Consider the following 13,654-nt stretch of genomic DNA (forward strand, 5'->3'; position numbering starts at 1 on the left):
TCTGCCTTAATTTAATCGAACGGTCCATTCAGCAGAGAATATATTGTAAAGCACTCTCAGGTTGGATGGCCTCCTATTGTGCCTGGCCTTTGAAGTGCTGATTAGCTGGGCTGGGAACACGCTGATAAAAAGTTAATTTCTATTTGCTGTTGCTTTGTAATTGGATGAACACGAAAGCAATTAAATATTAAAACATACAAACAAATAACGAAGTCACTGTAATTAGCCAAAGTTTGATCACTGTCATATTTATTTAGAAGAAGATGATACGTCTCAGCAGGTGACATTTTAAATACCCTTGGCTGCTTTGGTGTTGTCTTCAGAGAATGCTGAATAATGTACAGAGGATTTAATTAAACCCCATTGTAAATCAGCTGTGATGACAGGGAAGTGACAGCCACATGTTGAAAAGAGAATTAGGCCACGGCAAGAGAGATTAATTAACTATTTTCTACAGAGTTCAACCTAGGTGGCGTGCCCTGACCTTGGCTGAGAAGGGGAACTCCCCTTCTGATTTGCTCCACTCGAGGTCGGAGGCTGTGCTGTACCCAAAGGTGTCACAGCCCCTCCAAAGTGTGGCTGTGCTGTCTTGTGAGAGGGAAACTGAGGCACACGGTCCCAGCTCCCAGCACCTCTGTTGCCCACCAGGAGGATGGTGCCAGGACAATGAGCCAAAACCAATTGGGAACCTGCAGAACGCCGTGCAGGGAAGTGCAGGAGAAAGGCTGTCCAAATAGCTAGGATGTGTTTGTAAGGGTGGGAAGTGGAAGCAGAGATTGGGAAGCCAAGTCCCTTGGATTGGGGATCCAAGCTCCCTGGGACACAGCTGGGAGATGGGGATTGTGATGTGATGTAGGAAGTATGGTATGGGGTGGAGAGAGGCGATAGCAAAGAGGGATTGGCCAACATGTGAGGTTAACAAGCAGCATTCACAGCTGAAAGTCATCCAGCCCATAATGATCTGTACTAATTTGGTCACTACAGGAGTCACTGTTGGCTGTAGGCAAAGGAGGGCTACTCAGTGTTTGTGTCAGGTAAGGGCTGAGTGCTCCTAGAAGGAGGAACTGGGGTGTGTTGGTTTGGGGTTTTTTTTTATCTCTTGTTGAGAGAAGCAGTGTTTTGGAGGGGCCTCACTGCTCTCTATAACCTCCTGAAGGAGGTTGTGGTGGGGGGGTTGGCCTTTGCTCCTGGGTGATGGTGATAGGATGAGAGGTGGGGGTCTCAAGTTGTGCTGGGAGGGGTTCAGGTTGGATACTGGGAGAAGTTTCTCTTTGGAAGGAATGGTGAGACATCAGCACAGCTGCACAGGGAGTGGTGGAGTCACCGTCCCAGGAGGGGTTCAGGAGATGTGGCACTGAGGGATGTGGTCAGTGGGCACAGTGGGGGTGGAATGGGGTTGGTTGATAGTAGTGATTCTGTGATATGAGAAAGAAAATGTGTGGTTGGCATCGCCAGGAAGGCCTTCAGTCAATGAAAGCACTCCCATGCAGCCTCCTGGGGGATGGGGCTTAATGGAGGGTAAAACACCACTCTGAACGTGGCAGCAGTGCAGGTGGAAGCTGGGCTGGAGATCTTCAGCTCAGCAAAATGTTTCCCACACCTGCAGGCAGCCCCTGCCCTGAGCTTCATTTTATAGTGGAGTGCTGTGAAGCATCTTGCAGCCTCCAGCTGTGAGATAGAAGCTTAAAGCACAGCAAGGTGCTGGGCGGTGGGGCTGGCGTGATGCTCAGCCGTGGCGTCATTTGGTCTCATTGAGCATCCCCTGCATCTTCCACAGGGCCGCTGCTGAGCACTGTGGACCCACAGGGAGGATGAGCAGAGCAGGTCGGTGCTGTGGTCCCTCCTGGCCAGGTAAGGTGTGCCCACCTGGGATGGCAGCACGCAGCTCTCGCTGCAGGAGATGATGATTTACACACATGACTTTGCACTTCAAAGCCTGGTTCTCCCCCCCCCCCCCCCCCCCCCCCCTCTTACCAATGAAAACTGGGAGGGATTGTACACATTGCAAGGGGAAAAAAAAAAATCATTTTATTCCCAGAGGTGCAAATTAATTGATTCAGCCCAGGAAAAAGACCTGGGCACTGTTACAGCTATCTCCCTGCAGGCATCTCCTCGGTGCTCGGGTCTGATCAAAAATGCAAATAAGATCTGAAGAGGTGGAAGGGATGGAAAGTAATGGGGGAATGTAATATTGTCGTGATGCAAACGAGCAGTGCTGCTGTCTCTGAATACAAAAAAATAATGATTTTTGCACCTTGAAAGGGTCTTGCAGTTCTGCTGGGTGTACGGAGCGGAATGGGAATAGTGATTGTGAGATGGGCAGTTCCCCATTAGGGCAGAATGAATGGCTGCACCAGCCCTGGGATGGGGGTTCAAGCCCTATTCTTATAGGAAGAACTGCACCCCAAAGTGAGCGCAGCACCACATTGAACCCTTCTGGCTTCACTGTGGCCGTCCCTCGGTCTCCCATCTGCATGAGAATAATTCCACCCTTCCTCATGGGGCTGTTGTAAGGCAAATTAATGTTTGCAAACCACTCGGATACTACAATAATAAATGCTGGGAAAGCCCAGGAGAAAATTAATAGCTCATTATTTAGAGCAGGACTTCAATAGCATGCCATGCGCAGGATATGGAGCTACGTGTTGAGTGATGAGGATAAAGAAAAATATTGAATAGCTGCTCATTAGGAGAGCACCATCCATCTGGTGTGCGGATGGGGCTTTTTCATGCAGAAAGTGGTGCGTGGCCATTGTTAGGCAGTGTGTTCTGCTGGATCCATGCGAGGGGATGGGGTCAGGGTTGGGTGCACAGCCCAGATTTTGGCATTTTTCTACTTCCAAGTGCTTGACTGCAACCTGACTGCTCTTTCAGCACTGGGGTTGGGTTGAATATATAGCGAAGAGATAAAAATGCCAGTAGATGGCACTCAAGAATATGAAGCATCATTCTCGGGTGCGTGAGAGCAATAAAATGTGTTGTTGTGGTCCACAAATGGCTTCCTCTGAGCTGCTGCTTTCTGCCTTTTCCTGGCCTGTGAGCTCCACGAGCAGAGGAGAAGCAAGGATGGCAGCACTTGTGAGGTGCTCTGTGCTCTTCCCCGATCTCAATCTCAATTTTCCTTTTACCCTTTGGGTTTAAATTAAGGCTGGAAATCCTGGGCTGTGCTCTCCTCAGCTGACCCCCTCCCCCCCCCCCCCCTTTTTTTTTCATGCTTTGCTTACAGCTTGTCTGTAAAATGAGATGAGAACTTAATTTGAAAGCTGAAGTTAATTGACCTAAATAAACTAAGAGCCTTCTGTTGGCTTTATGGGTGGAGAAACCTGCATAACCCTGACTCTCCTCAGCCAGAATGGTTTTCACAGTGTGATTTCAAGCTGCTGCTGTTTACTAACAGTTTCTGTGGCACAGCACTGTTTCTGTCGGTCTGAAATGAGCGGGGCTGCGTCCATATAGTGTCAGTGAGGTGACTTAAAGTGCTCTTTGACTGCATTGATGCTGCTTTTCTAGACCAGCCTCCCTGGGCTGGAGGATGCTCGACTCACAGTGATGCAGTAAGAGGGGATCACAAGCGTAGGTCCAACCCACAGGAGTGTTTGGGTGTGACAAACAAGAACGCTGCTCTCAGCCAAACCTCTCTTTAGGCGACTTGTAGGACCGGGGGGTGGGAGGAGGTGTGGGAGCCCTCTGGTGGTGAGGACTTCTTGGTGTGTGTTGGGGGGGATAGGACTGAATTAAATGCACGTGTACACTTCTGTGTTATTTATTCATGTGGATGTGTCCGGGAGTGACCAGTGACTTTCTGCTTCCGAACCCCTAGTGTGGTGCCATAGCATCAGATGACAGAGCATTTGCCTTTCCTCAAGCGGATCAGCAGGTGAAGAATTGCCAATGTACTTCTAAACCAGGTTAGAAGTGACTGCCCTGGCATGTCAGCCCAGTGCTGACACTGTCACCAAAGTCTGGTTGGAAGGGGCTGGCAGAGCAGCTCAGGAGGACGAGTCCTTCTGTTGGGTGTGGAGGTGTTTTGCAGGGTAATCATGGAATGGCACTTGGTTTTGTTGAACCCCTGTAGATTCTTGTGTGCCTACTCTTCAAGCCCGTCCAGATCTCTCTGGATGCTGTTCTTTCTGTTGTGTCAGTGCACCACTCAGCTTGGTGCCATCAGCAAACCACTGAGGGTGCACTCAATCCCACTGTCTGTGTCATTGCTGAACAGCATCAATCCCACGTGGACCCCTGGGGGACACCACTCATGACCCACCTCCATCTGGTTGCAGAGCTGTTGACCTCAGCCCTCTGGTTGCAGCCATCCAACCGGGTCCTTATCCAGCAAATACCCCAGCCTTCACATCTGTGTTTTTCCAATTTGAGATAAGGATGTGGTGTAAGACCACGTTAAAGGCCTTGTAAAATTCCAGGTAGACAGCATCAGTTGCACTTCCTTTGTCATACTGGTGTTGGAGCAAAGGGGTATTGGGAACCATCAGAATGATCTCTGCTTTGGCTTTGGTTTGGGTGGGAAACACTTCTGCAGTAACTATTTCTACAAGCAGAGTAGGAAGGGAGGAGCTGGACTGCAAGTTGCTCAGTCAGGAAATGGGATGGCTTTCCTTGGTCACTGCTGCTCCTTTTCAGTACTCCTGAAGGTGCTGGGAGAGAGGGTACTGATGGCAGGGCTGGCCTGGGATGCTCAGGTCAGCATGTGACTTTGTTAAGATGGAGCTCTGGGCTGTTTTTCAGTTGTAGTCTTATGGCAGGACTTAATGTGACCTCAGTTTTGACTAATTACTGGTTATGTGAGTACAAAGGAGAATAACTGGGGCTAAGGAAGATGCCTTGCAGGAGGTAAGAGATGTATTGTGCAGTCTGACCTGGAGACCTGATGGCACCCTCAAGGTCCCTGCATCCTTCTGGGTCTCCTGGGAAGAACATGAACTGCCCCAAATCTCCTATGTCAATGAGTGTGGAAACCCCTTGGCTGTGGGGTATGAAGTCCCAGGTGTGGATGCTGCTGAGCAGTGTGCTTCCTGGGCTGATGATGGCACCTCCATGCAAAGCAGAGGCAACGTCTGCTTCAGGACTTTCATTTCTTCCATGTGTTATTGCAATGAGTGAAATAAAAAGGAGCAGAGCCAGGCAATGTCATCTGCTTGAAAAGCTGGGCCAGGCCTTGTACCTGTTGCTGCAGGGACATCGCTCTGTGACAGTAATTGCAATAATTAAAGCCCACTGTAATGGAGGTAAAATCACTGGCCGGGGATTGTCACATCAGATAGCAGTGGAAAACAGATGTTCCTCACTACATTTGCTCTCTAAGTGGAAGCACAACAGATGCAAAACAGCATTAAAATGGTATCATGGCTGTAAATACAGCTTCTAATTATTGCACCAGGTAATGTCAATTGCAACATCCAGATTTCTCCCAAGGATGCTCTGCAAGCAGGTGAGATGTATGAAGTCCTTTAAAAGATGGATTCGTTGGGTTTTTTCCCCCTCCCCCTTTAATGCAATGTATGTAAGCTTGCCCACTCAGAGCAGCAAAGGAGGGTGACACAGCCTTTCTGTCTGGGGTTTCTTTGGTATGTGGTGCTGAGAATTACAGCACAGAACTTTGGGGATGGGGAGAGGTGGGTGGAGAAGGAATGGGAATAGAGTGAGCAGGAAGAGAAAAAGGGTGCAGAAAGGCTACAAGAGACTCATAGCCAGCCCCGTAACTCCTATGGGGTCAGCTGCGGGCATCCCAGTGCTCTTTTATCCCTCCATCCCTGCAGTGTCTTCAGCTGATTCCTTGGAAGTTATGGGGCTGGCTATGGAGCGGAGGGACTTGGGATCCTCCTGGCTGCAGCAAGATTGAAATTTCTGCTGGTTCTACCCCTAGAATGCAACAGGGTGTGTGTGCAGCCTGGTGGAGACAGGTGAGGAGCAGGGATGGGTTTGCAGTGTGCACACCAGGAGAGCTGTAGCATGCAAACGGAGCCCTCCCACCCCCCTCCTGATCAAATTAGGAGAGCCCAACAACAAGTGCATTAACTAATCAAACCCTGGTTTCAAATTGATTATTGTGAATTGCAACCATCATTCTACTCATGGCAGCCGTCTGAAAAGCAGATTTAAAAAAGAACAGAGCCTCCTTTAGGCAAAATAATAATACAAATAAATAGGTGCTGTTCCACCCTGTCCTCCCCTGAGGGCAAGAGAGTAAGGAGTGAGCACTGAACCTGGGAGTGGTGGAGCAGCTGCTTGTCTCACTGCTGCTTGCATTGCATCCCGGCCTGGGGCAGCTTCTGTGGGTGCTCCTGGTGCCAGCAGGCACTTCCCTGCCTTGCTGCGGGCAGCAGCCCCGTGCACCTTTGCAGCAGTTTCCCTGGCAACAGAGTCCTCCTGCCAGCAGGCTGCAATGTCAAAAAATAAAGCAAGATGACACCACAGCTCCTTTAAAAACAAATAAATAAAAGAGAGGGAGAGACAATCTGCTGTCCCCCTTTTCCTGCTCCTGTGGTGCTCTTATGGGATGTAGGGGCATCTTTTTGTGCAGGGAGGAGCAGCAAGTGCTGTGCTATGGAGACTCCCCACTGCCACGCACGTGACAAAAGCAAGAGTTCATCTCACTGAGGGTTTTCTGCTATCCTGGCCGTCCCTATGGAGCACCTGTGCTGCCTGCAGTAGGGGCTGTGGACCCACGACCTCAGCCCAAGGCTTCTGCTGAAGGCTCGTCCTGCTGTAGGAAGATGCTAGCTGTGTGTTTCCTGGATTTGCGTGGTCTTGTTTGGCGGTGGCTTAATGAGGAGCACCCCTCTGGAAGGTGTGATGTGAAGTCAACCCTGCTTGCTGCCCATAGCAACTGGGCTTAACTTGTTTTTGTCTCGTCCATGTGTTATCTTTTGGAGGCCATGAGTAGATCTTGTTGGATGGACTCCCCATTCATCTCCCTGCTTTGTCTCTGCTTCTCCCTCGGTGCAGTATTTTCCTCCAAGAGCGCTGGCTCAACCTCCAGAGCGGACCACCTGCTTCCCTCCTGCTTTTTGGTAGTTCTCCCACGTGTATGAGTTCCTGCAGCTTGTGAGAAGTAGCTCTGGAGATTGGATGTAACTGCTAACAAAGAATTGAATCAGTGAAAGGCATTTACTCCTCTCAAAGAAAATGCAGCTCTTTTCTTTGACTAATGCTCCTTGCCTTCTACTTTGAGCAACTCATAGACAAGGCACAAGTGGTTTTTCGATCTGTCTGATGGCCATCAGGAGGACTTCTCATCTGATTTCAAAACTCACCAACTAACCAAAACAGATCTGGAATGTGCAGGGACTGGAGAGCTTAGGCAGCACAGCAGGAAGCTCTCAAGTATCTGCTGCTCCTTGAAAGCCAGACACAGGTGCAGACACTTGCAGAGATTATTTGTACAGGTTAATCCCAGAGGTGCTGGGGACCCTTGTTTCTCATGCCCTGCTGTCTTTTTCTGCAAGTCTATGAAGTCTGTTAATGCCAAGGCCTTTTATTCTGATGAGTTTGACCAGCCCTGAACACCTTTTTAGAGCTGCTTTGGGTAAATCCTGCACACTTTACAAGGTATTTTGCACCTGTGCCTTGCTCTCCAGCGAAACAGGGCAAGACTTTCCTTATGTTAAAAGCAGTTCAATTAACTTTGCTTTGCAGTGTACAAAACCTGGTTTCTCATTGCTGTGTGGGTTTCCTCCCGGGCAGCTGGCCTCCCAAACTTAGCTTTGTGCATGAGCAAAAGTCATGGCTTCCCCTTCTCTACGCACGGGGTGAAAGTGGAGGCTTTCAGCTGCACATGTTGGGACGTGTTGAGTAAACCAAGTGTTTGCCAACCACGTTTCTCCTCTGAAGCAGTTCTGCGTCTTTCAGCTTTCGGGTTAAGTTCACTCAATGGGTGGAGTTGTGTTTGGGAGCAGAGCTCCTGGTTTCATTTGCCACTGATGCCTCTATTTGTATCTAATCTGTTTTATTAAGCCAGGAACTCGTAATAATCAGTACTTGGGCCCATGTTGCTTGAAATTCATGCTAACCCATGGGGGCCGAATGTATTCACCTGCTCTTTTGATTACCATAAATATTTGATAACCTGGCTGTTGTCGGCTGTAGGAGAGGTCTTATCTCTGTTCTTGGGGGAATTTGTTCCTCTGGCTCAGGAATACCTCCCTAATGTGAAGAAGATAATTTCTATGGAGAGGCTTATCCTTCGTACGGGGCAAGTCTTGGGACTATAGAGTTACCAGGTAGGCACTGTTGTTTGTTGCTGTGCAAGACAGATATTTCTTAGATAGCTAATCCACTGCTGCTGTCTTCATCTGCTTACGTGGAGGGCTCTGCTCCTCCTTTCCTTGGCTCTGTTAGTGCTCACACAGGCTTAAAGATCTGGTTGCTCTCCTCAGTCAGGAAGGAAAAAAGGCAAGGGAAGGCAAAGGAGCTAAACAGGAGGAGAAAAATAAAGGGAAAGACAAAAGGTGTGACAGAAAATTGGAACTTCCCTCGGTGAGAGAGGAAGCATAGAAAATACTGGGGAGAAATTCCAAGTGGTGGTTTATTGTGCGTACAGAAAACCAAGCCCAGCTTCTTTGCATCGTGTGCTACTTACTCTGTTTTTCTACCAGATCCATTAAAACCTCAGAAATATACAGGAGTCTATTAAAGGTTTCCAGGAGAAAGCCAAGTTGGGTCATTATCACTAAATGGCTCTTCTGTGGGCTGTATAAGAAGAGTAACGCTCTCACTGTGGTTCTTAGTGGAAACATTCCCAAAGTGCAAAACCAAGCCTTCCATCAGGGCTAACGCACTGCTGAGGGGGAGTTTTTGACTCTTGCTCTGTGCTGACAACCCATTTTCAACACTAGTTGTGCCCCAGACACTGAGAAGGTGGCATCTCTGGAGCCCTGTTTGGCTTTCTACCGATTGAGGAGACCCTAAAAGAATGTAGAGCATTGATTCTCTCTGATGGATAGGTTTTATAATGTTGTACAAGACCAGCTCCTCTGTCACATTGCCTTTCAAGAAGATGAGGGAAGCAAATCTGGGCCAAAGAGTGAGCCTTGCCCTATAGGATAGCAGCACAACTGGCTCTTGGAATGAACAGCGGAGCAGTCAAGGAAGAGATTTGCTGGGATCTGGTAGTTTCTACTGTCATTTTTCTTGGTCTGTTGCCAAGCAGATACAGTCTGTGCTTGGGGAAAACAATGGGATGAGTCAGTCTTCTCTGCTCAGGTTGTTATAGGCACCTCTTGCAGGCTCCAATATGGGCTCCTAGTGGATTTACGTGCTTGCTTCCAAGTTGTCCTGCTACTTGTGGTAGGACAGCTCTATAGCCACAGGGTCTGGCCGTCTTTACCCAGCCAAGTCCAGTCTTAGATGCTTAGCAGACATGGGAAATTAAAATATCAGCCAGCCTCTGGGAGAACTGCCCATCTGTGAGTCAGAGGCAGGCAAATTCTCCATGTTGGAGAAAATTGATTTGGTATTGGATCAGTAGCAGAGGAACATCATGCCTATGTGGTTTATACAACTTGGCTTCTCCTGCAAGGAGCACGGGGGTCAAGGTGCACAAGGTGGTACACCTGCTGGCTCAGCTGTGGTTTGCAGCACAATGGCTCAGCTGGGTTTGGGTTTGCAAGCAGAGGGAACTGCATGGAGCTGCATCAGGGGAGGGTCAGCCTGGGGTATCAGGAAAAGGTTCTGCCCCAGAGGGTGGTGGGCATGAAGCAGCTCCCCACTGGGCACAGCCCTGAGCTGCCAGAGCTCAGGGAGTGTTGGGACACCACTCTCAGCCATAGGATTTGGGTTGTGGATGCTCTTTTGAGTCACCTCCCTCCCCCCCCCCCCCCCCATCTGTCCTGTAGAGGGGTCAGTGTTCAATTTTATGGAGAGGGATAATACCCAGGCATGCACTGACAGCTGTTGTAGCATCTTTAGTGTTGTAGCTGATTCTTGCTGAGAATGAAGTGTGATGCTTTTCTAATGCTACATTATATTTTAATGGCAACCAGCTGGTGAGTGGTATAACCTGGACCCACAAGGGTGCTGGCTGCCTGTATAACCCACACCTGTCTGCTCATCCTTATGAGAAGCTCAGTGAATAAACATGCTGGAAATGTGAGGAGCATGGGTAGGTCTGGGCACAGCAGCAGCGTGTGCCCAGACTGCCTGGCTCTCCTGTTTGCAGAAGAGCTGCTCCATGGCAGAGAAATAAGGCAAGCCTGAGGCTTGGTCCGCGTGGAAATTTCCCATCTTTTTAATCTATTGCTCATAAAGATTTGATGAATGCATTGTGATCCAGAGAGCTGCTATTCTCTGGATCATGCAGTCAGCCTGTGTAACGAGAACAAAGTTCCTGAGTGGCCAACCTGCCTAGAAGATGCACCCATTGCTTTTAAGAGGGTAGAATGCCTACCAAAAATAGAAGCTCCGGGCTTCTGTTTTTTATATATACCATCATGGCTGCTTGAAGTTGGAGATGGGGAATTATCAGAGCTGGAAACTGTATCTTGCATATGGATGTGCAAATAGCAAATCCAATGGAGTTATTAAAAAATAATAATCATTTTCTAAGCTTTGTTTCTGCTAAAAAGCAAGTTTGAATGCAAGTTGTCACCTGGTTGTTAATTACCTGGTGGTTTGTAATCAATGCTACCCTAGTGGGCATGAGAACAGCTAGTTCAGTGTCATAACTGAGAAAGCACAAGCAGGGAGATGTCTCCATACTCGGACAAAAGGATTCTCAAGCACTCACATCCATAGCTAATTTCAGTGCTAAACGTGAAAGATATTAAGATTTTCTAGATGTTTTACTCCTGCTTGGAAAGCCTGTGCTGTTTACTCTGTAACTACCTGTTTGTTATTTGGATGAATTAAACACTGCTGCACTCGTTAGCATTTACAAGAGCTTAGTAACACAATCAGGCACTAATGCATTCATTTTCTACTTGACTGCTCATTCATTGAGATGTTAGTACATAGGAAGAATATGATCAGGGTGACTGTAGGATGAACTAATCAATTCATAATGAATAACCCGAATATACAGATGTCTGAAGGAGACTTCCTTTGTACTGAGTGAACTCAGAACTGGAGCAGGGAAGCTGGAGGAGACCCTAACAAAGAGCTCCATCTGGAGCAGGGGTCCCTGTTTCTGTTCTCTATGGTGCTCTGGGGTCCTGGTTGGTCTGCTCAGACCCCACTGCTCTCTCCTGGGGAAGGTGTGAGCCATCACTGCTGTAAGGCTGGACGTTTCGTGCATGTAGACATGCAAGGCTCAGACATCCTCCTCATCCAGCCTTGTTGATACTGCTGGGGTGTGCTTTCTTACGCTTAGACAAGGAAATGCTCCTCTATTCCTTTCAGGACCTCTTTGGTTCCTACAGACTAGAATGCCATCTGGATCATGCTGATTAGCAATGTGAGTGGAACCATTTCTGTTCACATCCTACATTTCTTGGGTATGAGGAGGGTCAAGGCTTCTGCCTCACAGAAAGCTCCCACCTGAAACTGGGAGTGGTGCATAGAATCATAGAATGGCTCAGGTTGGAAGGGACCTCCTGGGAAGGAATCCTGTGATGTCCAGGAGCACTTCAATGATCCCATCATGTACGATGATTCCTGTGTCTTTTGCTGTGAGTGATGGGCAGGGTGATTAATGTCATAGAATCGTTAAGGTTGGAAAAGACCACTGAGCTCATCCAGTCCAGGGAGAGGGCAGAGAGATTTAGTATGGGCAGGGGATGTTCAGCTCGAGCAGTGCATGGCCGTGTGCTTCTCTCTGTGTGGGATTTTGCTTTCTCCTTCTTTCACCCCCTGGCGTTCTTTATTGTCTCTTGCAGGTAGATCACTCATTGCTATAAATTTTCTTATCTCCAGTGCTTTTCCAATTATGGATAACAACAGGAAAGCAGTCATTGGTTTCTAAAAGGTCATCAAGATATAGGGCCCGATTGGGAAGGGGATGACTTATGGAGTTAGCTTGTGTAAATCTGGGGAAGTTTTATGCACAAGTCAGGCACGAAATGTAAGTGAGATTCATAAAAGACAGAGATTTACGCCGGCTTCAGTTAGTAGGAATCAGAATGGTTATGAAAATTTCCTCTCTCTATGCCTGTGCATGCAAAGAATGAGATTCAGTTGTATTTTTCAAGTGCCTGTGGTGCTGGAAAAGGGTTGTCCTGGATGGTGTACGAATGTCTGTCCAGAAGATGCAATGATTTGGTTGGTACTGAGGTGTCTGGCAGCAAAGAAAGGTGTTGGGAGCTGCCACGAGCTCCTTAACCTTCTGACTAATGCACGAAGTCACTTCTGTCACAGCTGTCTGAACAATACATTTGCCAATTAAGTTAATTCAATCAAATCCCATGTAGGCAGCAGAAAGGGCAGAGCAAATCCAGGTGAGGGAGAGAGAGCAGAGTCCAACTTCTCCTCTGTCACACACAGGCAGAACAAAGGGTATATGCATGTGTGTATAAATATTTATGGATAATTGTGGTGTGCAGCCACAGTGTAATTAATGACTCTGAAGCCTGTGTCCTCTCTACCTGCATGAGTGGTGACTCCCAAGATTTCCCCCCAAATCTTGGAAAAACAGCAGTTCTTAGTTGGAATGCAGCATGTGAGGAGCCAGGCTCATCTGCCGTGATCAGTTTCACCCCACCAGGCGTCCCACGTTCTGCCAAGAGGAGGACATGATCCTGCCCAATAACAAGATGGGGCAATGGGGGCTGCCCTGCGGCTGGTGTGATGAGGACTACGTTGTGCTTTGTCAGGTTTTGTTGTGTTATGTTGCGATCTGGCTTGCTGCCCATCTCTCTTGCCTCTGTAAATACAACCATGGCTTCTAAATATATCCATGGCCTCCTGGAGGTCATGGTCAAATCCAGGAGATTCCAGATCACGTAAATTATCTTCCTTATAATAAACCTTTGGACACGGTTTACTGGGCAGCATTGGTGGTAGGCTGATGGTTGGACTGGATGATCTCAGAGGTCTTTTCCAACCACAATGATTCCATGATTACCCCACAGTATCTCAAGAGACTGTAAGAATGCTCGCGGCTGCAGCGTTCCCTCTTCAATACAGGGCTTGGGTAGAGCCCAGACCTGGTAATAGCTCTCTCCTCCAGACAGGAGGAGGTAAGAGCAAAATTCCTATTATTAGATACTCCTTCTTTCCCCCCCTTTTTTCCTTGCCCTGTTGGCAGGACAAAGCATGGCAACAGCGTCAAAGTGCCGGCTTCCAGATTGACACCCAGTGAATGCGGCCACTCGTAATCACTGCCTGCGAGCATTTATCACTTCTGCAGATTACAACGTGGGGAGCAGGTGTCTGACCTGCGATGACAACAACGAGAAGTGGTGATAGGGAGGAAGGAAATAGATAAGATGTCATTTTTCAGCACAGTTTTTCTCCCTTTAATGCGCCCCGAGATTATGGGAAACAATCACGGGATGCGGAGCGCCGGTGTTTTATGGTGTCAGTAGGGTTTAAGGTTTTAGGTGCAAAAAGAAGTGGCGTTGGATCCTCTATATTATGGAGTATTTATAGGGCACACTAAGTTTTTTTAATTTATTTACTTGAGGCAAGAAAGATAAATGGGGTTCTGTATCCAAGCACTTTTATCCAGAGGAAATTAGAAGGAGTGGAGCCCTCTTGAACTTGG

General features: G+C 48.1%; 1 long non-coding RNA gene across 1 annotated transcript in view; it reads left to right on the forward strand.

Moving 5' to 3' along the window:
* Positions 1-995: 995 nt before the first annotated feature.
* The window catches only part of LOC107054740, a 121,974-nt gene continuing 109,315 nt past the window's right edge, over positions 996-13,654 (forward strand). The window contains exons 1-2 of the long non-coding RNA XR_001469322.4: positions 996-1,212; positions 1,778-1,851. This is a non-coding gene — a long non-coding RNA (uncharacterized LOC107054740). The remainder of the gene's footprint in view (positions 1,213-1,777; positions 1,852-13,654) is intronic.

This window comes from Gallus gallus, chromosome 18, assembly GCF_016699485.2.
Source record: "Gallus gallus isolate bGalGal1 chromosome 18, bGalGal1.mat.broiler.GRCg7b, whole genome shotgun sequence".
Classification (NCBI taxonomy): domain Eukaryota; kingdom Metazoa; phylum Chordata; class Aves; order Galliformes; family Phasianidae; genus Gallus; species Gallus gallus.